Here is a 27,394-nt window from a genome sequence, read left to right as displayed (position 1 = left end):
GGAGACTTGTAAGGAAAAAGGAGGCTGAGGACTGCTTAATATTCACATGAGTAGGACAAGCCCAGGAACAAAATTCTGACATTAAGAGCACAAGTAGTGCTCAGTCATGCAGCCTCACAGACTATTTCTGCACATTTTTCACTGCATTAGAAATCTTTGACTCAATGTGTTTTGGAAAATCACCTGAAAGTTGTAAAGTTTAAGCAGTTTATCTAGTGCTAAATCCAGAGTAAAATACAAGCTCATTCACTGTCTCTGTAGCTGTGAAAGTAAAAACCTTCCTTTTCAGGACAATGAAAGGGAGAATACCTTAATTACTTGTCTGTGTTTAGTGCTGAAAGCATGGATCTGACCAATTCCCCATTAGGAGCCAGGTGGTGTTCTCAGAACAAAGCGATGACAGAAATGTTCAGATGGGAAATTGTACCACACTATCCTCCTAAATGTTTTTGATGTAGTGTTTGCATACTGTTTGCTGGACTGTTATGAATTCTAAACTATATTTTATGTTTGTGTTATAGGCAAAAATCCTTGCCTACAGCCATTCCTGTGTGTGGTCTGAAACTGGCTATCACGAAGTCAATCAGTCACACCTTCACACACTGCCTCTGTAAGTCTGTGGAGTATGGAAAGAGTTATTTTTATACAAAACAACTTTATCTCCCTGTACCTCTAATAAACACAAATTGTGACTCTTATAGGCGTAAACAAACCCCCATTCCCTGCCTATACAAATCACAAATTGTGCTGGAAACACTGTCATTTACTGGCTTTTGTGAAACTGAGCTGTATTTCCTTTCAGGATTCTACATATCTGATTTTCTCTATTTTTCAGCTAAGCTGTCTGCACACCCCCTTGCTCAACCACTGAAATAATCGTCAGATATATGGAGAGTAATGCCCATGAAGGTTGGTTCTTCTGAAGTGGAAAGACTTTTGGGAATGAGTGCCTGTAGGGCCTAATTGAGGGAAATACTGCACGCAGAAGATTCACAGAATCCCAGAAAACATTTTCAAGGAAACTTTAGCTCCATGCTGCATATATTCTCGAGGGTCTCTTACAAATGACTAAGGAGGTGCTGCCTTCACTGAGTCTGTAGAGCACTTTTAACTACAACCCCTTCCTCAAACACAAGGTGAAAAGTCCTGTGATGTTTGCTACTACCCACATCTAATTTAAACCATTTAGCAAGGCCTCCAGTTCATTGTTTTAAAATCATACATCTTAAAACTGCACAGCTGTTCATCTCTGATTGCCAGCTAGATAACAGCTATAAAATACAAACCATAAGACAAATATTTCTGCAGATTTGCTAAGTTATAACCATCCAAAAATATTCCCTCTGCTGCCCAATATGCAAACACCCTTTCTACTGTTAGATTTTATGACTGCCGAGGATGGAAGTTGTAAAGAATGTGATATCATTGTGCTATACTGTAAACTGCTATTTCACTAGATTCCCCAATTTCTTTGGGGAAATCTAGCGCAAAAAAGCAATTTATGTGGAAAAAAACTAATTTATAAGAAATACCTCAGATACAGTCAAGTACATTACCATAAATATGTTTTACAAATAGTGTTCTGAGCACAGACCACCCCTATTACTGCCAGTGGGCTGAAACCTGGGGTTTGGCTGACTAATACTGCTTCTCCAGTTCTAACAGTTCTGCATTAATATGGTGTGAAAAACCTATATATAGAATGCTTTTGTTAAAATCAGATTATACTAATTCTGTATGAAGTGCTTTAATGAAAAATGTTTAATGGCTGAAATACTATAAGACTGCAGTTAGAGTGCAGGTGCAAAAATGATATTCTACACTCCCTGGAGAGCAAACTTGTACATACTGTGAAATATCAATTAAAGTTTATAGTTGCCTGTACCGGTTAAATGTCTTTTTCATGGGAAATTTTCATCTTCTCTTATGAAGCAATCACTTGGGTTAAAATGTGTACTGAATTATGTGGGCATTTTGAATTATTAAGGAATAGATTTGTTTTACAAGCAAGCTGTAAGCATTCTTTGCAGTTTTTATGAGGTCATCTACATGACTTTTAAATGACGCTCTTGGCCAACCTCGATTCTCAGATCAGTTCATTAATTCACACAGCTGTCTTTAAAAACTACAGGAATAATATATACTGGAGTCTGGAAGAAAGAGGTGGATTTTGAGGCTGTATTTCAATCATGGGGCCTATTGACATCATAAACTACAAGGGGACAGCCTAAGCTGTTTTGTGAACAGCAGCAAGCTCTTGATTGAAATAAAGTCTGGTTAATTGATTTCTCCTAGAATATATAGAGGAAGGATGCTAAACTTTTCTTTGAAGTGAGTACACCTTACAGAAACTGTTGTCTGGGACAAAAGCAACATTTGGAGAGGTCATCTCAATAAAATCTTATATTCTATGGTATACGCTACGGTAGTCAGCTGCTGACATTCTTCTGGATTTGAATGGGGTCAATCTGGATTTAATTTCTGACTCTGCCACACTTCCTGGGTGATATCGGACAGGTGTCTCATCTCCCTGTTTTTCTGCTCCACATTTTTATTTTTTTGAATAGTACACCTTCTGTTTTTTGTTTTTTGGTTTTTGTTTTTTTTTTTTTTTTCTTATCCTGTCTGAACCTCCTGCAGATAATTCACAGATAATATTTTAGAATTCATTAATTTTTTGTTTTCTGAATGTGCATGAAGTGAAAGTAGAGATCCTGGTATGATGGTACCCTGCTTATGCCTTTTCCTTTCTTTGATTTTCAGTTCAATCAAAGTCAAGAGCTGCTAATAGCTATAGCCATTTTGTAGCCCACACGGGCACAGTGGATGCTCAGAAAACCTCCTATAACCTTTATTTTAGCTGTCAGCCTCGGCAGGCAGCTCAAATCCAGCATGTGCCCACTGTTAGTATGGCTGCAAAATCAGTGAGATCTCTGAAGGTTTACTGTGGGAAATAAGAGCACCACATGCTCATTCCTCCCCCTCAGTGGGGTAGGGGAGAGAATCCAAAAAATGTAAATGGGAGAAGTCATGGGTTGGGAAGGGAAGGGAAGGGAAGGGAAGGGAAGGGAAGGGAAGGGAAGGGAAGGGAAGGGAAGGGAAGGGAAGGGAAGGGAAGGGAAGGGAAGGGAAGGGAAGGGAAGGGAAGGGAAGGGAAAGAGGGAAAGAGGGAAAGAGGGAAAGAGGGAAAGAGGGAAGGAAGGAAGGAAGGAAGGAAGGAAGGAAGGAAGGAAGGAAGGAAGGAAGGAAGGAAGGAAGGAAGGAAGGAAGGAAGGAAGGAAGGAAGGAGGGAAGGAAGGAAGGAAGGAAGGAAGGAAGGAGGGAAGGAAGGAAGGAAGGAAGGAAGGAAGGAAGGAAGGAAGGAAGGAAGGAAGGAAGGAAGGAAGGAAGGAAGGAAGGAAGGAAGGAAGGAAGGAAGGAAGGAAGGAAGGAAATCACCCTAAAATTAAAACAAAACAGTGATGCACAATGTAATTGCTTAACCACCTGCTGACTGATGCCAATCATGTTCCCAAGTAGTGTCCCAACCCTTGCCAACCCCTCCAGTTTTACTGTTGAGCACGATGCCACGTGGTATGAGACATCCCTTCGGTCACTGGGCCACTTGTGCTGGTCCTGTCTCCTCCCAGCTCCTGGTGCACCCCCAGACTCCTCACTGGCAGGGCAGCACAAGAAGCTGAAGAAACCTTGGCTTTGTGTAAACACTGCTCTGGAACAACTGAAATGTCAGAGTGTTATCAACATTTTCCTCCAAAATCTAAAACACAGAACAATACCATCTACTATGAAGAAAATTATCTGTATCCCAGCCAAAATCAGTACCAAAACCTAGCATAGAAGTATTTCAGTAATAAAAGCCTTACCAGATCCTTCTATAGTGATAATTTAATATAAATGCATAAATGTCTATCAACTTTGCTTAAAACTAAAATATTTGGTGTTTTAGAAAGGATTTCCTTATATTTACATCTAAAAAGTGTACTGTTGTTCAAAGAAGCCTTTTAAAGCAACTCCAGATCTGCAGAGAGTCCTGGTTGAGTATGGCCTGGAATGTCTCAGATCAGCTGGAGTATGGAACTGTATAAAGAAAATCAAACCTCTCCCAGACTCACACAATACCTGAGTCAGAAACAGTCAAGAATGACATCTTTGTGAGTCTCATGTATTGAGTGGTGCACAAAAAGAGTCCATCTCTTGACCTCAGAACAAGAAACTTGGGAAAAACAAAAAACAAAACAAAACAAAACAAAAAAACACATAAACACACACACACACACAAAAAAGTGAGAAAGCCCAGATGTGACAAAGAGAACATGTATTTATGTCTTTAAAATATATATATGGAGATTCTCTTCAAACTGTTCCTAAAACAAGCTAATTATCTGATTTATGTAGTAGAAACTGGAAAAACATGAGCAGTGACATGTTCATCACCTTTTATAGTGGGAAATGTCTGGCAGAAATGTCCTTTAGGTCTTTTGCCTTGTCTTTGTTTTCTGTCTGGTGGTAGAGATAATTGAGCAGTGAGATGGTGCTCAGTCTGATCTTTCTTCACAGAAGATGCAAGATCAGGTGTATCACAGCTCTATGTTGTGATTTCTGATAATTTTCCATCACCTTACTCAGCCTGACCCAGGACAAAACACAGAGGTGGGAGATCTTGTGGGCTGCAGACCAACACAGCCTGGCCTGCAGTGGGAATCAAGATTTCCCTGCCATGTGATGAGAAATGTGATGAGAATTGCAATGAGTGCTATGGTGAACAAGCCACTGGTGCATCATGAAGGTGCAATACGAGTATCTGGCAGAGACACTGTCAACCAAGAAGCATGTACAAGACACTGGAAAATGAATTACAGAAACTGGCTACTGATCAAACCTACAGACTTTGAAAGATAAACAAAATTAATAAGATCCTTTATTTAAAATATGGTGCAGTTAAATATAAATGAAAGAGTATCATGATGAATACTGAATAAAGAGAAGTAGGAGTACTCCCATAAGCTTCCAGGACAAGGCTTTACTAACTAGCCTGAAGAGAAACACTAAAAAAAATATCTAGGGCTCTATTACCATGTCCTGCAAGGAAGTCAATGTGCACCTTAAAATCTATATGGAATCCATGAATGACATTGTAACAGTGAACAACACCAAATATATAGCCTTCAGATATAGCTTTCTTTTTAACTTTGAGTAAGAAGGAATAGCACAACCCACCCACACTGCCTAAAGAAAGGCCTGAAAAATATATATTCTGAAAAACATGGAAACTGTTCTTCCCCCACTTTTGCCAGCATCTCATAGCATCTCAAGGTCTGGAAAGAAAAAAAGAAAAAAAAAAAAACACAACGAAATAAAACAAACAAACAAAAAAAACCCAACCAAACAAACAAACAAATAAAACAAAAACAAAGAAGCAAACAAACAACAACAACAACAAGTATTTTCTTCCTGCTAGCTATACATCTTCAGGATCTCAGGGAAGGTACAAGGTGATGGCTTGTTGCAGTTGGCACTCTGCCCTCCTGCTGACCATACAATACTGAGAAGAATCCAACACTGCGTAATTTGAATACTGGCTACCTATTGAGATACATATATCTATCTGTAAGAGTGCCTCCTTTCCTGAAGAATCTTGCCAAGAGCCATCACTGCTTTTTTGACCTATTTTGCTGTTGTATGTTTCTCTTTATTAGTTAGTTGTGTTCTCTGGGCCTTCCTTCTAAGACAAAATATCTCAGTACCATACATAGTAGATAATATATGAAATATATCGGCAGCTAGAGCCCTACAGTTTGTTTTGAGCACTACGTCCCAAACATCTTCTTCACCAGGGAACAAGGCTGTGCTTTCTCATATTCCTGTTTACCAGTCAGGACAAGATACAAATCTCCAGCCCACATCACCTCACATATACAAGAAGGTGCAAAGGCCTTTCAAGTATCAGCTTACAGTCTATACTTCTGCTTTCAAAAGTTGAAGTTGAAAACTGAAAAAAGTGTAAAGCTTCAAGTCTGCACAGGAGCTTGTGACAAGTATATGCGTCTAGGTTGCCCTTAAAATATCATTGGAAGTGTCTGGAAAGAGGCATAGGCTCCAGCCGTGCCTCTGGAAACCTCATTATGGTCCTTGACTCATGCAGGGCAAGCAGGTAAGACCTCCATCATCACGTAGAGAGTGAAGAAAGCTGGATGGGACATGAGCGATGACATTTCACTGATTACACAACCTGTGCCTTGTAAGGATAAATGGTTTCCCCTTCCAGGACAAAATCCACATTTCTTTTCAAATCAGAATCCCTGCCATTGAACACATTGAAGAAAAAATAAAATAAAATCAAACAACTCAGGTAGAGAGCTTCCTTACTCCTTGACAGTGTTGGCATTTTGTGGAAAAGCAATCACACAGTTCATAAAATATTTTGTACTGTAACAGGCCATTTGTAACTGTGGAACAGGGAACACTGTGGCAGCAAACGTGCATCTCCAGACACCCTTTGAAAAGTCTAACCACTGCTTCTCCACGTTTTCTGCTGGGAAATTGGTGGATATGTGGAAAGACAACAAAGACACAGCATGATTCACTCTTCTCTACCTCTACAGTTACTTACTTCATGCTCCTAGGGCGCAAAGCAACACTGGCTATGGTGAGCAGTGTGGTTACTCTCTTTCTGCAGACTTTGCTATGTTTGGCTGGTACAGGCCATTAAAAGGAAAGAATAACATGGCTGCCCAGCATTGCTCAGCTTGTCCATGCCTTAACGCTTTGCATTTAACGATACCTTCATTATGTAACTCTGCCATATAATGCTTGGTTTTCTGGCCTGATAGCTGGCTTCTTAGAAGAAAATGTACCTTTCCAAACCCACTTTCTTCCATGGATCATGATATTCATGAACATTTTGGTGATTTCACTGAGCAGTTTGCTTTCCTTCTAATTTTCCCAAAGGAATTTATTGCAAGTCCCTAGCACCTTTGAGCCTGCCACATCTAGCAGTTGAGAAGACGGCACCATTTCCAGTATTTTTTTTTATTTTTATTTTTCAGCACCGTTTGCTTCCAGGAACATTTGAAAGTATTTAAGTCACCTGCTCCAGTTTTGTGCCAGTTCCCTTCCAAAATCAGACTGCTTCAGTTATTCCATTTTTCCCACTTATGTACTTTATTTCTAACACCGCGTAAAAAAGACATGACACAGGAGTTTTGGCAAGGATCCTTAGGGCTTTTCCTCCTTAGGTCATTTCCAGGACATAGTCACATGAGACCAGCAACGATTTTAAAAGATTCACCCCTGCTGCAGGCATGGATTGGTTTTAGAAGGTGTTGTGCAGCACAGATGATTTTGCCCCTCTCTCCTACTTAACTCAGCAGGATCTCAAGCCACTGGGCAAAGCAGACAGTCCTTAGCTGTCGTAACTGCTCCTACGTGACTTCCTCTTCTCCTACTGACTAGAAGTGAGCAGGAAAAGCAAATAGCAACACTTTTTTTTTTTTTTTTTCAGTGGTTGTTCTAGTCTGCAGCTGTGTTTAATTAATTACTTGGGTAACTGAGATGGATAGAAGAGCTTTTGAAAGCTGTTGAGAACAGAGCTGTCTGCAAGCTAATTATACTGTTATAATAATCCCTTGACATTCCTCAGACTTTTCATTCCCTAACTGAATCATGGTATAGCAAATTATCCAAGGATCCCCTATATTTTTGAATAAATAACATGGAAGAGTTCTAAAGAAATGCAGTATTCATTCAGGAACAGTTAAAAGTCTTTTAGCATGTTCACAGATAAATTGCAGAAGATCAGATCCCAGGAAAATACATAGAGAATTTTTAGAATGTTTCTCCTCCTTCACCCAAAATATTTATTTAAGTTTGATTTTTTTTGTGCTTTAGGTAGCTGACATGATTCATTTTAACAAAAATACTTACTACTTATCAGAACCACTTGGGAAAGTTTCATATAATGAACAGTGCTGCCAAAGAGGGAAAAATGACCAGAATGTCACGTAGTACTTTTGCTCGTTTTGGGAAGAAAAATATATACATGAATACTGAAACAGTAATACCACAGAGCCAAATGAAAAAATTTTTAAGGACTTTACAGACTGTATTTTTTGCCAGAACAAACTTTTATTGTAAAACACCCCAGGTTACACCTAAGAAATTACAATAAAATGTAGAAGGGAAATGCTGTCTAAGTACCTGCTTAATTGGGAAAACTGTGATAACAACAGGACAGTCTGGGTGGTTCTTTCATAAAGAGTTGTGAAACAGGTTTCTTTTGCTTTGTGTGCAGAACTCCATATTGTGAGTTACTTATGTAGTCAAAACAATGCATGAATCACACTGGGAAATAAAGAATAAAAATGAAAAAGATCTTCCAGTCTGTGACCCCCAAGGTCCACATAAGCCTCAGTGAGTTTTCACTATGTAGATCTGTTCTCAGTGCAGAGGACATAAAACACTCTAAGAACTATATATCTTCTGCAAACATATCAGAAAATAAAAAGCATGTGTGGAAGATGAGTAAAATCAGTGCCAGCCAATGCCTAATGGTATCCACCAGAGCCATTTCTATTAAAGCTCTGCTGATTTTTTTTTTTGCCAGAAAATTGTAACAGGAGGTGATGCTTAACATCAAGCTACATCACAGTTTAAACACTATCTTTTTTAATCTTACTAAAAAAAAAAGAAAAAAGGCATGTTAGCTCAGCATGTTCTCTAGAGCATAAAAAGTCTAAATATTAGTGGAAGCATTAATTCAGTTATTAAGACACAAAACTAAAATTGTTAGAAATAACACCTAGCCTACTTTGTCTCCAAGTGATGTTTTTAAGCATAAAACTTATTCCATGTTAGCAACAACAATAACGACTCTATAATGCAGTGACACAATGATGGTTTCAGTGGGCATGGCCAAAGCTCTTGTATTTTTAGGTTTAGTATGGTTAGCCCAGCTCAAGTTGCAGATGCAACAGACTTTTTCTAGTGACACTTAGGGTCAACAAAATATATATTATATTATATTAATTATATTATATTATATTATATTATATTATATTATATTATATTATATTATATTAATATATAAATACCCAGGGTCAACATAAAGGTTTTTAAAACAGCTGTTGTAAAGCAAGAGCTTCAAAATCCAGTTGAAAATTTTCTCACATCTTGATAAACCCTGTTGTGTGTGAAGGGTAAACTTGACAGTTTTTCTCTTCCTTCTCTGCCCCTCAGCTTTCTTTCAAAGGCACAAGGCCATGGTTTGGGTTTTGGGTGTATCTCAAATCTCTCATACCTATTGCCAATATCTGAAGCCCTGGAGATGTAGCTCCCAGCCTCTAGAGTGTGCTGCCCATACAGCCCCATGGTGTCCTCTGAAAGTGACTTATAGCTTTCTTTGAAAGTGCATTAACCAAGGTATCCCCTTTGCCTGGACAGAGGGAGGTTTTCAGAGCTGCTTCCAACTCTTGGCCCCTTTTGGTTGGTGCAAAACAAGATGGAGTAGGGGGTGAAATGCCACATGAGTGCCCACAAATGTTTTAATCTGACTACTCAATCTTCTCTAATAAGAAGACATCTGTGAAGTCCTCTTCTGGACTTAAATACTTGTCCTGTAAACAGAACCCTGGATTCCAGATTGGACTGCGTCTCAGTCCTCTATGGTTAGATGACAAGCAGTTTAGCTTGTGTGTCAAGAAGGAAATCAGTCTCTAGCTAAAATTAAGGGATTGATACTTCAACTGTAACAATGCAGCTCTAACCTTTTGTCATTTCCTTTTGACTGGTCCTTCCAGTCAAGTCTGTTCCAGCCCCTATCTGTTCAGTTCCTAGCTAGGATATCACACTTGTTTAGCTAACAAAAACACACAAAATGAGAACTTTCCTTGTGCTTTCCAGGAAAAATTTCCTTTTTTTTGTCACCACATCAGGCACAGAGTACAATCACAACACTTATGTGAGCAAGGAAGGCAACCAATCCCATTTAAGATAAAATGATGTGCAAGTTCCCTTGGAGATTTCCACTGCTAGTTACAGCTGAGTCCAACCAACCACCATTTCGCAATTTTTATTTTTTTTTTCATTATTTTTTTTTTACAGGATATATCAAGATACACACTAAAAAGTGAACTCCCCAGTGCAAGTAGGAATAAAGTAAATAAAGTCAAAGGCTTCCAAGATGGTATCTGATAGGCTGTCTCACATGGGATTTTCACATTGGGTACATTTCACCGTGGTCTAAACAACAGACTATTGCAGTAGTGCTGTAATGGGTCAGCTACAAAGAATAATCCTTTGCCCCCCACACCCCAAAATCCCAAAAGTGAGGAGAGAATAAGGGATAGCCGAAGTCGGACAAAATGGAGAGTGGAAGGGAAAGAATGTCAGACCAGCATATTTCTATAATAAAAAATGTGCAATGTCTTATTTGTCCATTAAGATGTAGAATATATGGGGTTTACTGCATTTTCTATTGATTCTCTAAGGTTATTCCCAATTTAATTGAAATATCCCAATGCTGGGAAATATTACTCTCAAGAAAACTCTTTCCCAGTCCTTCCATGAGTCCAGTGCACAGTAGTAAATGAATAAGAAAAAGGTGAATGAGGAGGTAATACATGGTATCTCTCCCACTCCTCCTTGAGATATCTCCTTCAAAAGATAAAACTGTGAAATGACCACTGAAATGGACAATGTAGCAAATATGAAGGTAAAATATATAATACTCCTAGCAGCTCTACCAATGCTAATCACACATGACATTTATTAATGAACTGCATATAATACAGTAAGGCTTTGTTGATATGATATGTAGCAGGGGGATTTCAGGTTTTCTGTTTTACTGGCATATTTCATGGATCACTTCGCTTTCCACTACTGATTGCATAGCATTCCTGGTGCAGCAATGAGTGCTTACATGGTAAGATGATATTGGGGCAACATTTATGGAATAATTTAGCTTTCTTTTAGCAAAAATATTAAATGGAAACAAGGATAAGATTCAGCAGAATGTGACTAGCTAGCCCACCACAGATCAGGGCTGCCATTTGGCAGTGCCTGTCCTTTACTATACATTCACCACATGGAGAATCTGCTGCATGGTGGTGTTTATTGTCCTCACAATCAGCCAATATTATCTGGATTTGTGCAGTGCTGTTTAAATTGCTCTGTGATTGTTATTAAGATCTATTGAAAAACAAATAAACAAACAAACAAACAAAAAAACCCACCTTATTGCAACAACAGCATTACATTTATATTAACCTCAGGTAATTGAAATTATTTTTAAGGGCAGTCACCCTATATCTCATATTTTATGCATAGGAATGATTTAATGTTGAGAAAGTACAACTTATTCTAATCAAATTTTCTTTAGAAATGAAACGTAAGTTCTAATGGGACTTCATAGATTACACACATTTCAGGACTTGAATCATAGATTTTTGAGTTGGAACTGAACAATGAAAAATCCTACAGTTATTAGCTCATTTTCTCTTTAAATTTTGCCAAAATCAAACTACTTTTTGAAATGCTTTCCCAAGAGCTTTCTCTAATGTATATTTAAGTGACTCATATGATAGTACTTCTGGCATTCCCCTTCAGAGTATATTCCCAAATCTAATCAAGTGATTAATATATTTTTCCTGCTATTTGAATGAAAATTGCTGCCCATAAATATTTTCTCTGAACTTCCATTTTATTTCAAGGTTTTCATGTATGACAGTATTAAAATTAAGATATATATATATCTTAATTTTATATCGATTATATATATTAATTATATATCAATTAATTATATATCAATTATATATCAATTATTACTAGGGATATATATATATATATATATATATATATCCCTAGTAATAATTGTCATACACAAAGCTTTTTAAAATGCCACATGATTTCTCTTAATTCATGTTCCAGCTCCTGTGCTGGTGATATGGGTATCATCCCAGTAACTGTGTCCTCCATTCAGAAGAACAGGATCAAAATTTCAGACTTATCCTGGTGGACAATGGCACGTGTGCAGCAGGAGCACTGATGAGAATGTCGCAACCCGTCGGAGTGGGAGCACTTGAGGGTGAAATGAAGAACAAGTGAGTCGTCCACTGCCCCACAGAAATGCATCTATTCGGCTGTGCAAGATCTCTTTATCTTCCAATTCCTTCTAGTTTCCACCCCCCTGCAAGGCCAGGCACTCGGAGGAGCAATTTATAAACTCACAGCTCATATTCTGGTTGCAGTTCCAGAACTGACACAAAATTAAATCAGTCTTGAGTGCAGTAGGATACAAAAATTACCTTCCCAGTCTACTGAGCCCTTCAAGACTTCCAATAAATCTCCTGGAGGCAACATTCCTGTGCTGGTTGCCTATCTTTCTTTCCTTACAAAAAGACCTTGAAATGGAAACAGAAGGGTTTTCTTTGAAGTCATATTTCATAGCACAAAAAGACATGCACAGAAGCAGCTGACTTAAGTGTTTTCCTCTCTTGTTCAAAGTATTTTCTGAAAAGTTATAAAGGGGACTTTTACTTAATCCCCAGAACTCCTAATTGCTGCAGCCACACCACATGTGAAGGCAGGAGCTGATGTCAACAAAGGTTTGTTTAAAAAAAGAAAAAAAAAGATAAAGTCAATGCTCTTTAAAAATATGCTGGCTAGCAGGAAATTTGTTGGGCTTAATCTAATTGCATTCCTCCCCTGAAAATTATAGCACCCCTCCCTAAAAAAAAATAAAATATTCAACTTGATTAAATACATCAAGATTAGCATAGAATCAGCAACAAGTGCAGATGAGACATATCACTGTGTAAGTATGAAACTGAGCAAACCATAATTATCCCTAGTGATTGTCCCTGGACTTCAGCAGAGATGTGCTTAAATTAAAGTCTTCTTTGTCAGAGCAACCCTTCCATTTACACTTCATGAAGCAGCATGGCTTGCATTGGTCCAGAGCCTGTTTTGCTGGTGAATGGCCTTGGGCAGGCTTCTTGTGCTGCACTCACCTTGGGAATAAGAGGTGCAGCATATGGGTTTATTTCTCTTTCTCAAGAGCTCAAGGAGCTGGTGGACTCCATTTCTTAAGCCAAGGGGCCCAAGAGATGCCTCTGGGCTGACCATTGTCTGGAGGTGAAGCCAGCAGGGTGAGGGAGCAGTCCCCAGCAAGAGCTGAGGTGCCCACATCTGCTTCCCCGGTGGGTGGCTGTGGGAATACAGAAGCTTCTCAGATCCTCTGTGAACGCCACTCTACCATTTCACAAAGGGTTATTGGGGTTCCTTTGGTGTCCAGCTCTCTGGGAGCAGCTTAAATACTGTGCAGTGGACATAGGCTTTTACTCTGGCACCTCCCAAACTTTGATCCCAATGCTGATCCAAGCTTTGGCCTGGTGCCCACCTCTATTTTATGTACAGAGAGCCTCCTTAATCTGCCTGTCTTTGTACAAGTGGGCTCCAAAAGGAACTCCCACGTGAAGGACCTGTGAAGACTTCATTTTGTTTTAGGCTGCCTGGAGTGTTATTGGAAAATTTTGTAAGGCAGCTCGTGTGAGTGAAAATGATTTGCTTAGGATGAATGTAACCACCAGTGCATTACTTCACATAATCTAAACAGAGTTTCAGGCACACTTCATCTATCATTCCTTGAAAGAGAGCGGCTGAGTTAATGCTCTCTGACAAATATTATGTTTCTCAGGCAGCCCTGGTGCTGTCTTCCACGTTTCCTGACCCACTTTGATTAGATATATAAACAGCACGAGTGAAACATAGGTCGAGTTTTGCTGTTAGAAATGCAAGATAAGGCCTCCACAACGATTTATCAACACCCCAGTGCTTTCTGTGCGAGACACGGTGCACTCAGGAGATCAGAGATTCCTTCTCGGTGCTGTAAGATGAGTCAGCTGGCTAATAACCGTGATTTATAACAGTGCTTTAATAGCTCCCAGGGCTCTCCGAGGAAGGCGAGAGAGGGTAGAGTGTCACACCTCAGGGTGGTTGCCTCTGGGGCAGGAAGAAGAGAAGAGAGCAGCCTTGTCCCTGCCAGGGACACGATGCTCAGGGCACAGGCAGTGTGCAGATGTGGGTAAGCATCATATCTGGAAAAGACCCAAAGGAAAGAGAGGAACGGGTGAAAAGCAAAGCCACTGATGAACTCTTAGTGATGGATTTGCTGATATTGTCACTCTCCTCTGCACCTGAAATTAACATCAGTGGCAGGGCTTGGAGCTGGTAACAGAGGGACAATTGCATCTCCTGTATGTTGCCTTCAGTACAAAATGTGTCTGACCAGTGAGCCACTCACCACTACTGTTCATGTAGTGAATGATAGAGGGGGTTAAATTTGCCTTAAAAACACCCAAAGCCTTGAATGTATTTACTAATTAGCTCTAAGTGGGCCCATAGCCACATCTCTGGGCATGTGTACAAAAAAGTAATCACAAGAAAATTGGAACATTTTTTTTTTTTTTTCCAAATGAAAACCTCCCACATCCATCAAACTACAATTCCCCTAAAGTCAGTCCTCACTGCTCACTTTCCCAGAAAGAAGCATTACAGAGTGATTTGGAAGTCAACAAACAATGTACAAAACATACATATTCACTGTATTCCTAATCCAAAGGGCTTGGAGGTTAACGGAGAGCTGGCAGGAAGAACAAAAAAGAGTTTTCTCTATCTGTATTCCTTGATACTATCTTCCTAAACCATTTGCTGGAGGAGCAAAGGCTTAAGACAGTGTTCCAGAGAGCTGGGCTTGTGCCCTATCTTCAGATCTTCTTGCAGTTTTTTGAGCAGGAGAGTTACTCCACCTTCCACAGGCCATCCAGAGGGGCTAGCACAACTCTGCCTCCAGGGGCTGAACAAGGAAAGCAGTATTTTCAGCTCCAGAGGTCCTGGCCGCAGCCATCTGTATGATGGGAAAATTGGGAGCACCCAGACAGGTCTGCAGATAGAGAGAGCTGTGCCTTCCTATGACTTTGTGCAGGTTTAAAAAATATATTTCATGGGCCAAATCAAGACAGTGAATTACAAATCTTAATCCAAAATAAAACCCATAAAGCTGATAGCTATTTAACAAATAAATAAATAAAACCATGGTATAGTGAATTCTGATACCTATCATTGTGATATAGCTTCAGTATTTATCTTTTCTTTTTTATTTACTCAATAACCTCAAATGTCAAAATTAAAATTAAATAATAATAACACCTTCTAACTTAAAAAAAAAAAAACAAAACAACAACAAATAGGGTGTTTTCACAATTTGTCATTTTTTTAAATGTTGCTTTTCTTGTGTATGATTTATATTTTCAACAATTGGTATTTTCTGATGAAAAAAACTTTCTTTAAAGTTTTTTTTTTAAAAAAAAAAAAAAAAAACAACAAAAAACAAACAATCCAATGACCACGTGCTATTGTTTCCTTTCTAAAAGCAACAACCTAATGAAGATGTCAAGAAGTATTTATAAAGCACCTTAGCTTCTTTGGTGTTATAGAAATGGAAAGCTTTATTTAAGGTATGATATTTGTTTGTTTGTTTTTGCTTTGTTGTGAAGAGAAAACAGAAGAATGGTAATTCCTATCTAAAAGCTTCTTTCAGGCTCCTGAAGTGACATACTATAATTAAGAATATAATATATGTATCATAATTGAAACTCGGATCTTTATTGTTTCTACTAGGAGGGAAGAATCTATTCTTTCCTAATACAGATCTTATGTTTCTACTGTATATTGAGATGGGGAGAACAGCTTCCCAGGGCCAGCGGTATTGTCTTACATGTATTGTAATAGAGGTCTCTTTTATTGTATTTAGTGAAATCCTTTTATAAGATTAGGCCTTCACCGGATGAGGAGGGAATCGTAAACCTTTTCTTCAGACTCCTTATGCCAAACCAAAGGAACAACCTTGACAGGATATTTTAAAGTTAGATCATCCAAGTCATCGGTAAATTAAGGATGTTGCAAAGTTTACTATGAGTGCAAGTGCTCTCAGCTAGCACAAAGGAGGCCAAATACAGGCATCAGAATAGAAATTCAAGCAGTCCTCCATCTGTACCAACAGACGAATCAATTTATGGGTTTTGAAGAACAGGCTGTCGTTTTCCAACCTTCCGTCCTTCTTGGAACTACTTTCTTTTGGTCTATCCATTATACTGACTGTGCCTGAGTCATCTTCAAGTTGCTTCCTGCATAAAGACACACTTGGAAGATAAACTCAAGCTCTCTGAAGTAAAACAAATCTTTCCTTTCCTTTCAATGACCTAAGAGACTTGCAGCCATGGTTATGTTGTTGTAGTTTCTATGCAGCTCTTAATTAGCCTAACAGAAAAAATACAAGGTGTGGATGAACAGCCATTGATGGCTTCGAGGGCAGTTGCACCATCCTTCCACTCCCATGGCTGCAAACTGTGCTACAAATGCTGCAAAGTGCTAGCACAAGACATTACAGACTGGGCATCCACGAGGCTCTGTGACTCCGAAAGCCTTTCAGAAAACCTCATATGGCTTCAATTTGTGAAAGACCACACACATTGCAGTGCTTGTGCCACCTGTTACACATTTTTGCCAGTCACCACTTTGCTTTGCTTTGCTGATTCTGGTGTAGAAGGTGATCTTGAAAACCCTCCTATTTTGATAACACCACCACAGTAATACATATGCTTCTCCTTATAAACATACTGAGGCTGTATTACAGGAAGAACACAGGCCACTTAACCAGCAAAAAACAAAGAAGTTGGTAAAAGTCCAGTTTCTGCAGCAAGTCAAAAATTTCTGCAGCTGACTGGGGCAACCACTTGGGTCAACCCTACATTTGACCCACTTGCTGCTGCTGTGGGTGAAAGATGTGCTTGTGGACTATGGAGACTTTTAGCTGCCGCCAAATTATTTAGCCATGAGAATAGCTGGCACTGCTGGCAAAAACTGAGCAAATCCCCCAGCTACCCTCAGAAGGAACCCAGACAACTTAGATTATAGACAGCAGGGTGCTCATGTGAAATGGATGCCCTTAATGATGTCAGTAATGCTGTCACAACCATGGTTCATTGTATCTTGCTTCCCTGGAAAACTGCTGATAGAAACCAAGAAATAAGTATTGTGCTAGCACAGAGGTTCTGGCACTGGCCAACATGGAATATGGATAAATAAATAAAATAGTAATAAACCAAACCAAAATCAATCAAACAAAACAAAACAACAAAAACAAACAAACAAAAAACAGAGCTATATTTTGAACAGTAAAGGGACCGTACTTTCCGCTCAAGTGCTGTAAGACACAAAGTTTTGCTGCTTTTTCATCTAAGAATGTGCTCAGTGCGGAGTTCTGTAACACTGCAAAATGTCACTGGTAATTCTCCCATGAATGTGCTCAGACATCCCACTTTATTCTGAAAACCAGCATAATTTGCTAGAAGGTTTGCATGAATCTACCAGCTATTTCCAAAGTTTTGTCAGGCTAGGAATATCTATGTTTCCAGACATGGACTAGGGTAGTCACCTGCAGTCTGTAGGCACTTCAAGCATTTTCTAAGTTCCTAGACAACATGAAGATGAACGTGGCAGAGAAGTACAGAAGATTCACTGTGAAAAACAGCCCTAATAACTCAGAAGTGGACTACCTGAAATAAATTACCCTAAGGCTATATCATTTCATTTGAATAAAACAACAGAGCATCAATATAGCCATAGGCCACTTGGTGGAGACACAGGTGAACTCCAAAGGTTCAAAGAAGAACACCTGGTCTGGGTCAGGACTCAGGAAAGTGATCACAGGGCAGTATGGCGTAAGGTGCAGCTGTACGAGAATGAACCCCCACAGGTGAGATCCTCAAAGGAGCAATTGCTTGAAAGAAAAAGAGTTCTCAAGGAAATTGATCGTGGATTTGTCATGGGGGGCAGAATAACCAGAATAAATAATTCCCACCTTATCTGCTGTTGTCTAATGCAGTACTATTCACATGCATACACTGGGATGTACCAAGAGCTATGAGGACAGATAAAGATTGCAGATGTTGAATCTAGGAATGACCATCCCTGCTTTACATGTTCTTTAGTCTTACTGAAGCATTTCGCCTTTCATGACCCTAAGTATTTAGATACATCATAAAGTAAACCAAATATCCAAGCTTAAGTGATGTTTATTTTTATATTTTTTTTCAGTCCCTCTCATTCCTCTCTAGTTAGACATTTTAACTGTTTCTAAAGCCTAAGAGGAAAGAAATCCATGACTAGTAAAGTATTATTACTTGATTTTATAATTCAAGAGCAAGTTCCTTACCAATTTTTTTTTTTTTTTTTTTTTTTTTTTGTAAAGTAGGATTATAGGGAGAAGATTAAAAATTAGACTTTTAAATCAGAAAATATGCATGCTAGAGATAGAATTCTACTGTTTATCTCTGGAGTCATTTATACATGTTTTATGAGTTCCTCAGGAATAATTTGTGCATTGTTGTGTTTATTTAGATAAGTGGATGATGCTTTTATGATTCTGCTGGAAAATAAACAAAGCTCCTTGGTGACTCACATTCCTTGTTGTGGACTATTGGCTCCAGCCTTAATTCCCTCAGTACCCCTTGCCTTTTCTTTAACCAGTGAAACTTGAAGAGCTTTATAGCATTGAAAACATTGTTATACCAAACCCTGACATGACCAGTGTCCTCTAAGCTATCTGTCCTACAACACATTTCATGCTGTCTTCTCTAAGTTCTGCCATAGTTGCCTACAGCCCCAGGTTGGGTCAGCTAAGCTTCTTATGTGCATTGGACTTTTTGCGATTAAATATCTCCTTCTCCTTGTCTTCTGTCACCGACACCACGTTGATATTTCTTAGGCTCTTTGGCCACATCTATAGGTTACACAGTTGAGAAAAGAGTAATTTTAACAATGCATGTTCTCTCTGGAGAAACCTATCTTACATACCTCAGGGGAAGCCTTGGGTATGCCTGAGGCTTCAAGGCCACAAAGATGATTGGAGGCTGGAGCACCCCTCCTATGAAGACAGCCTGAGGGAGTACAGGATGTTCAGTCTGGAGAAGAGAAGGCTCCAAGGAACCTTACAGTATCCTTCCAGTACCTAAAGAGGGTCTACAGGAAATCTGGGGAGGGACTTTTTGTCAGGGAATGACAAAGGGGAATGGCATTAAACTAAAAGAGGGTGGGTTTAGAACAGATATAAGGAAGAAATTCTTCACGCAGAGGGTGGTGAGGCACTGGCATAGAGAAGCTGTGGATGCCCCATCCCTGAAAGTGTCCAAGGCCAGGTTGGATGAAGCATTGAGCAACTTGGTCTAGTGGGAGGTGTTCCTGCCCATGGCAGGGAGGGTGGAATTAGATGATCTTTAGGTCCTTTCCAACCCAAACCATTCTGTGATTCTGCATGCCCTGGACAGGAAATGGTATTGAGGGGGTAGCACACCCCATGCCTGATCTCTCCCAGGGGTGATACCAGTTGTATGACTGGACTCAGGAAGAGAAGATTCCCAGATCCACCTCAGCTGCTGCAAAGCAACATTCAGGTTTAGTATAAGGGAGGAATGGACACAGGGAACCACCAGGTCATGGGAGGTTTCCCTAATGCAGGCCACAGCTGATGAGTTCTGCCCATCACCTTCACTTTCTAACAGCCTGTTACTGTGTTTAGAAACATGCATTTCCTCCTTGCCTTCCTGTAACAGCTTGTGGGAAACTGTTTCTTCCACTTCTCCAAATGATTTTCCTAGGTTGTGACAGCAAAACCTTTGGATTGCCTTCAGCCCTTCCACAAGACCAATCATGCCTGGAGGATAGGAGGTTGGAAGTGCAGGGTTCTGATCACAGTCATTTCTCTCTTTGTCATCGGACATAATGTAGCATATATTTTTACATACCTAAAACTTTTTTTTATTATTTTACAGAATAACAGAGGTTTCAAAACAAGATATCACTTATTTACTTCAGATGAAGGAATGAAAAAAAGTACCAAAATCTTTTGACTAGTTTAATATGTTAATTAAGAACCATTAAAGTTTTTTCATGCTCAGAAAGAAAGACTTAATATAACTAGCCAAGGAACAAGTTGTAATGAAATAAAATCAGCCCAGTTGTAATGAAATAAAATCAGCCCATGTCTATTAACTAGCAAAGCTTGGTGGGTTGAAGTTAAAGGCTGAGGTAATGTACAACTCCCTGTCTTTTTCTTTGTATGTGAAACTTCCTCACAAAGCAGTGCATGTTCTACAGGAATATCAGCTAGCTTTCTTAAGGGAGAGATAGTCAATGCCCAGACTTGGACCAGATTTCCAAGAATTAAAATTTGAAACACTAATCCTAGGCAAGCATGTCAGACTTTTCTCAAAATGAAACAGTATACACCTACTCAGAACACCTCCTACAAAATTACTTGAGAAGGCTGAGAGTCAAGCTCTCAACTTTTCTTTTGCATGCAGGAATAAACAAATAAATAAATCATTTTTAACAAGCCAGCTAAAATTTGATAATGGAAGCATTTTGGCCCTTGAGGACCAGATCCAGCCCATCCCACACATCTCAGAGAAGAGGTGCTCCTCTGCCTACTGACTACCTCTTTGTGCAGGCAGTCCCCTATCCTCTACTCTTGGCTGTAGTATGCCCCCCCATCCTCCACTTGGAGATGGGGACCACACTCTGACCCTGTGCATGGATTGCCACTATCACTGGTGTGAAATACCAACCATTTATTTCATATATAATGCATCATCATATATAGTAGTTAAAATAATGCTATATGTATTTGTATATGGGCAAAAAATAAAGACATTAATTATTTCAATATAAGTATGTGGAGCATTGCTAATCAGATGTTCAGACATAAATGCACATTTACACATCCTTTTGCTTAGCTCAAAGAAGTTGCCTCTGTTTTTTCCAGACAGTAAGCTAGTTTGCTTTTTTTTCCTGAATGAAGCAGAGGCAACTCCTTGAAAACTAGATGCTTGCACAGTGCCAGAGCAAGGATCCAACCCTTAGGCAACTCTGTTGAGCCAAGATGCTGCTTCTGATGGATAAAGTATTGCCCTTAGGACATATTTGCTTTCAGGTATGCATTTTGTCAAAAACCATTTCATTTGATGAACTGTCCACCATGGGTTTCTTTTACTTCACATACTCCATATTTAAAGGGGCTGGTTCATTAGTTTTCCCAGAGAAAAGTTTTTGTTTTTTTTTTTTTTTTTTTTTTTAAGAAAAGCTGAGGTCTTGTGGTCAAGGCTAGACAAAACCAACTTCTGGCCAGACAACAGACAAAACTACTAGCACAGTCCTTAACTTGGCAATAAACAATGTGAGGCCTCACTGTAAATAAAGTGTCCTTGCAGACAGTCCAGGCCACACTGAAACCTCATTACATTTCTCTTTCTACATTAAAAATTAAATTTCCTATCAACAATTAGTAATGGTATTACACGTTCATGTGCTGGTGTGCAATGCATGTAGTTCATTAATGCTTGACTTCTGGCAGAAACTCATCATAACAGTGACCAAAACAGCTCTGGGATAACAGCACATTTAGGAGGCAGTGACTTTTAATCTTAGCTTGTTAGGATGAAGGAACAGCATTCCCATATTTCTTCTTCTTCTGTAAGTGATTTGCATCCCATGTGCCATGCTAAATGTGAGAAATGAGCCTGTTCTGAAGAATAACAATGATTCTTTTGTCTAGAACAAATATTTCTTTTTTGTCTCTTCATCATGCTCCCAGCAAGATCTGTCTTAAACTTGAAAGCACTTAATTTACTTCTATTTATTTGTTTTATAGAGGAATCTGTTTTGTTTACAGAGGAAAATAGATATTATGTATAACACCCTGGATGCCATGCTTCTGCAGTGGCACAGACCTGAAGAGATACTGAAATTTCCCCAAAGCAAAACTGTTTCTCTCCTGCTCCTGTCAATGAAGAGGAGCAGTCATATTAAAGACCTGAAATACTGTAGTCTTGTCATCATTACAGATGAGAGCATATCCTACTGGAGCAAACTGGGGTCTGGGGTTCTAGAGGATAAGATCTCTCTGCTTCCCAGCTTTTATCTAAAATATAATGCATGCATACAAACCTGTTACCTACAGATACCTTGTTCTTAGGATAATTAAATGAAGGTGTCAGTGCCTTGGCCGAGTACTCTACCCAAGCTGAAAATGTGAATCCAATTCTGCCTGTCCCCTCACAGGGAATTTCTTCAGTTTTGATAACTTGGAATTTTGTTGGTAAGTTTAGGTGCTGAAAGGACCCACTCAGCTGTGGTTATCATTTCTGTTCTCATAGCCTAGCAGAGGCCTGGTGGCCACTGAAGATAGTTGGAGGTGGCATTCCAGCAGCAGATGCAGTGAGAGAAGAGGTTTAATATACAAAGCAGAAGGCAGAGCAACGAATGCTTCTGAGGGAGCACGTTCCTAGTGTCAAAAGAGTACTTGAAGGCTGATCAGTGCTAATGCAACATAAACTGTTTCAGTCTGAGAAAGTGCAGCTGTCTCTTACCCCAACAATACCTTCACAAGCCACCACCCTTTACTTCTTCATGCAAAGATGTGGATCCCACCTTCCAGATGAAATACAGTAGACCAAATCCTTTGAAATAGATGCTCCTTTCCCCATGGGAAAGTAACAGCACCAGTAGTAACTTTTACTATGATTGCTTGCAGCCATTTAATGCAACTGTAATTATCACAACCATGGGGAAAAGATACCAATAAGTGTTAAAATGTGGGTTGGCAGGAAGTGAGTCACCTCAGTGACGAGAAATTATTCTGCAGTCCATTATGCCTATCTATCACAGCATCGCTTCCATGCTTCCTTGCCAAATAGTTCCAGTGGACATTGCCAGCTCCAAGCATTGTCATTAGGACTGAGTTGCAAAGCACGCTTCCTGGCTTTAAAAGTTTAAATGATCTTAGCTCTCCTTGTCCTCGATCTCACATGGCTGAATGCAGCTGAATCAGATGGTCCTTGGAGCACCACTGTTGCGCTCAGACTGGGCAAGTGGCCTCTTGGGGCTTTCATTCTTTTCTAGAATGATTACACTGTGGTCAGTATCACTCCGAGTTTCTCTCCCTTCATAATTTTCTGGCCCATTTGCACTTTGTTTTTGTCAGTCCCCGGTTTCCTGCTATTGATCAATTTTAGACTATTGTCACCTCTCTGGATAAAGAGATATTAAGAATACTATTACTTATTTCTGACATGAATAGCTTTAAATCTTTCTCTGCTTTCTAACCTATGATTCCCAATCTCCAGACAATACAAAATACCTTGCTTCTCATCACTTGCATTATTTCCTGTCTTGATTTCTAAACTCAACATTGCTGAGATTTCTCCCCTTCTGAGCTTGCCTCAATTCTGCACCTCAATTCTGCGCCATGTTGTCTTTCTTGCACAGAAAGACGCTTACCCCTGATAGCTGAGACTCTGGTTCATAGAGCTTGGGAGGAAGTTCAATTCTCTTCAAGTTGCTGGACCTGTTCAGGAAGCAGTCCCCAGCTGAGACTCAGGCCTGAAGGGAAGACTTTCTTCATACTGCTGTTGACCTGCATATTGTGAAAACAGTATTTCTTTTATGAACAACATCACATTCTCACAATTTCCACTTAGTCAAAGTAGCAATCTTTCCACCAGTATCCATCCCAACCTGCTTCTACTTACCACAAGGCAAAAATCTGCATTCACATTAAGGCACCTTTTTCACACAGCCCATTTTTCAATCTGCCAAATACTTAAGAACCTTCTTCAACATCAAGCTGACCTGTGTGCACTTGGTCTTCTGAGGCCTTTTTTTTTTTCCCTCCAGTGCTTGGAAGGGAGCTTAGAATCCACCTAAGTAATTTCACAGAAAACAGACAAGGTGAAGGAAGTACTCAAACTCCTCAACAGTAACAACCACAGAACCCAGGAACACTTACCTGCTGTCTTCTGAACTCAAGTCACTTCCAAAGTGCTTTGCAGTGAAATAATGCCACGAGGGTTTTTCTGAAGAAGGCACCACCAATGTAAGTAGCTCATAGAGTCTCTAAAACTATTTCACAGAGAGGGCAGAAAACATGAAGAAAAAGCAGCCTAGTAGGGAACACTGAGCCCAATTCACCATGAGAGAAAAGAGAAAAACACCCTAGGCTACCCAAGCCCCAGTCTCTCCTGGGGAGGCAATTCCCCCACAAGTCCTCAGGCTTCCTATATAGCAAAGGTCAAATGACCCACACCTGGCAGGTTTCACTTAACAAGGGTGGAGCCAAGAGACCTTGTGGAATAAGCTCGTCTACCTGGCTTCAAAGTTTTAAGGTCTATTGCTCCTTATCACTAGTAGAAATAACCTGACAAGGGGCTTAGTGATTACAGTTGACCTAATGCATTAACTACAAAAGGTGCACAAGGGTCGTATTTCTGTTAGTCATTCTGTGAGCAAAATTAGTACAGAGCCTGTTAAAAAAATAAATACAAATAAATAAAAGAAATGAATAAAAAAGAAAATGACCTTAAAGGCAAACTTGCCGCCATAGACTTTCATCTGTCTAGTCATGACAGATAAAGAATTTAGCAATCAGAATTCCTCTTCTTGATATTAATGTTATTTACATTTTCTTCTCTGAGATCCCTTCTTTATGCAGGACTTTTCTAAATCTAGCCCCATGACCTCTGACTACACTATTTATAGAATCATAGAATATCCTGAGCTGGAAGGGACCCGTAAGGATCATCAAGTCCAACTCCTGGCACCGCACAGGTCTACCCAAAAGTTTAGACCACATGACTAAGAGCACAGTCCAATTGCTTCTTAAATTCAGACAGGCTTGGTGCAGTGACTAGTTCCCTGGGGAGCCTGTTCCAGTGTGCGACCATGCTCCTCTCAGTGAAGAACCTCTTGCTGACGTCCAGCCTAAACCTTCCCTGCCTCAGCTTAACACTGTTCCTGCGTGGGTCTTATCACTGGTGATTACGGAGAATAGGTCAGCACCTGCCTCTGCACTCCCCCACGCGAGGAAGTTGTACGCTGCAATGAGGTTCCCCCTCAGCCTCCCCTTCCCCAGCCTGAAGAGGCCCAGTGACCTCAGCCACTCCTCATACGGCTTCCCCTCTAGGCCCTTCACCATCTTCGTCGCCCTCCTCTCGACACTCTCCAGCAGTTTAATGTCCTTCTTGTACTGTGGTGCCCAGAACTTCATGCAGTACTCGAAGTGAGGCCGCACCAGCGCAGAGTAGAGCGGGACAATCACTTCCCTCGATCGACCAGCAATGCCGTGCTTGATGCACCCCAGCATATGGTTGGCCCTCCTGGATGCCAGGGCACACTGCTGGCTCATGTTCAGCTTGCTGTCAACCACCGCCCCCGGATCCCTCTCTGTGGGATGCTCTCTAGCATCTCGTCACCCAGTTGGTACATATAGCCAGGGTTGCCCCGTCTCAGGTGCAGGACCCGGCACTTGCTCTTGTTAATCTTCATGTGGTTGGTGATCGCCCAGCTCTCCAATCTGCCCAGATCTTTCTGCAAGGCCTTTCCACCCTCATCTGAGTCTACAACTCCTCCAAGTTTGGTGCCATCAGCAACTTTGCTCAAAATACCTTCTAGTCCGACATCTAAATCGTTTGTAAAAACATTGAAGAGGACCGGCCCTAAAATGGAGCCTTGAGGGACCCCACTAGTGACCATGTGCCAGCCTGATGTGGCCCCATTTACCACAAGCCCTTGAGCCCTGCCTGTCAGCCAATTGCTCACCCACCGTATGATATGTTTGTTAAGTTGTATGCTGGACATTTTGTCCAGTAGGATCCCATGGGAAACCATGTCAAAACCTTTGCTCAAGTCCAAAAAGATCACGTTAGCTGGTTTCCCTTGATCAACTAGATGGGTGATCTTATCATAAAAGGAATTCAGATTTGTTAGGCAGGACCTACCCCTCATGAACCCATGTTGGCTGGGACTGCATTGTCCCCCAGGTGCGCTTCAAGAATTTCAAGGATCATCTTCTTCAGGATTTTACCAGGTGCTGATGTGAGACTGACAGGCCTGTAGTTGCCATGGTCTATTTTCTTGCCCTTCTTGAAAATTGGTACGACATTTGCCAGCTTCCAGTCCACTGGGACCTCTCCAGATTCACAAGATCATTGAAAAATAATTGAGAGAGGTCCCGCGATGGCACCAGCCAGCTCCTTAAGCACCCTGGGATGAATCCCACCCGGTCCCACGGATTTGTATAGATCCAGGTGGAGCAGCAAATCCTGCACACGTTCGGGGTCGGTTGGGAGTTGATCATTCCCACCATCATGGTCCTCCAGCTCAGGGCACCCGGGGTGTATTTACTCCGGCTGCGTAGAAGCTATCACGCATAAATGCCAGGCTCTGGATCCTCACTCACTATTCAGGTCAAGGACTGGGCTGCAAGTTTTGGCTTTAATTTGGTTACGTGCTTACATTGCTGTTTCCTGGCAGGTCATGGGAAGAAGGTTGGCTGGCTTGCGGCAGCTTACGTGCACGTGGCTTTTAGGCTGCAGCCAAAGCGTTCCTCTAGATCTGGAAGTTTGAAGATGGTTGGAAAAGCCATCTGAGTGGTTAGAACGCTGCCTGGCAGAGAAGGACCTGGGAGTACTGGTGGCTAGTCGACTGAATATGAGCCAGCAGTGTGCTCAGGTGGCCAAGAAGGCCAACAGCATCCTGGCTCGTACAAGAAACGGCGTGGCCAGCACAACTAAGGAAGCCATTGTGCCCCTGTACTTGGCTCTGGTGAGGCCGCACCCCAAGTACTATGTTCAGTTCTGGGCCCCTCACTACAAGAAGGATATTGAGGGGCTCCAGTGAGTCCAGGGAAGGGCAACAAAGCTGGTGAGGGATCTGGAGAACAAGTCTTATGAGGAGCGGCTGAGGGAGCTGGGATTGTTCGGTCTGGAGAAGAGGAGGCTCAGGGGCGACCTTATCGCACTCTACAAATACCTTAAAGGAGGCTGTAGCAAGGTGGGGGTTGGTCTTTTCTCCCATGTACCTGGTGACAGGACGAGGGGAAATGGGCTAAAGTTGCACCAGGGGAGTTTTAGGCTGGATGTTAGGAAGAACTTCTTCACCAAAAGGGTCGTTAGGCATTGGAACGGGCTGCCCAGGGGAGTGGTCAAGTCACCATCCCTGGAGGTCTTTAAAAGATGTTTAGGTGTGGAGCTTAAGGATATGGCTTAGTGGAGGACTTGTTAGTGTTACGTCAGAGGTTGGACTACGTGATCTTGGAGGTCTCTTCCAACCTAGGTGATTCTGTGTTGCGGTCTCCAAGCTGGGATACAACCACCTGTTAGTTTGGCATAACTGAATTTTGTGTTCCTTGCACTAGCTGTTCCTTCACCTCCTCTTCAGAGACAAGGACACGCATCTCTTTCACGCTCCTTCATTAGTAAACAAGCCAGGATAGATTAAAGCCCCTTTC

General features: G+C 40.8%; 1 long non-coding RNA gene across 3 annotated transcripts; it reads right to left on the bottom strand.

The window, feature by feature from the left end:
• Positions 1 to 20,657: 20,657 nt before the first annotated feature.
• LOC119716145 (uncharacterized) lies at positions 20,658 to 24,151 on the bottom strand. 3 transcript variants are annotated; one of them, XR_005263911.2, is made up of 4 exons: positions 23,897 to 24,151; positions 23,640 to 23,810; positions 23,389 to 23,524; positions 20,658 to 23,138 (listed from the first exon to the last, which is right to left on the bottom strand). It is a non-coding gene; the product is annotated as an uncharacterized lncRNA (long non-coding RNA). The 3 variants fall into 3 exon arrangements; XR_011807469.1 differs by having other exon boundaries at positions 20,658 to 23,106; XR_011807468.1 differs by having other exon boundaries at positions 20,658 to 23,006.
• Between the last annotated feature and the right edge of the window lie 3,243 nt (positions 24,152 to 27,394).

The sequence above is a fragment of the Anas platyrhynchos genome, chromosome 2 (genome assembly GCF_047663525.1).
Source record: "Anas platyrhynchos isolate ZD024472 breed Pekin duck chromosome 2, IASCAAS_PekinDuck_T2T, whole genome shotgun sequence".
NCBI classification, from domain to species: Eukaryota; Metazoa; Chordata; class Aves; order Anseriformes; family Anatidae; genus Anas; species Anas platyrhynchos.
This window is presented reverse-complemented; position numbering and strand designations above follow the sequence as displayed.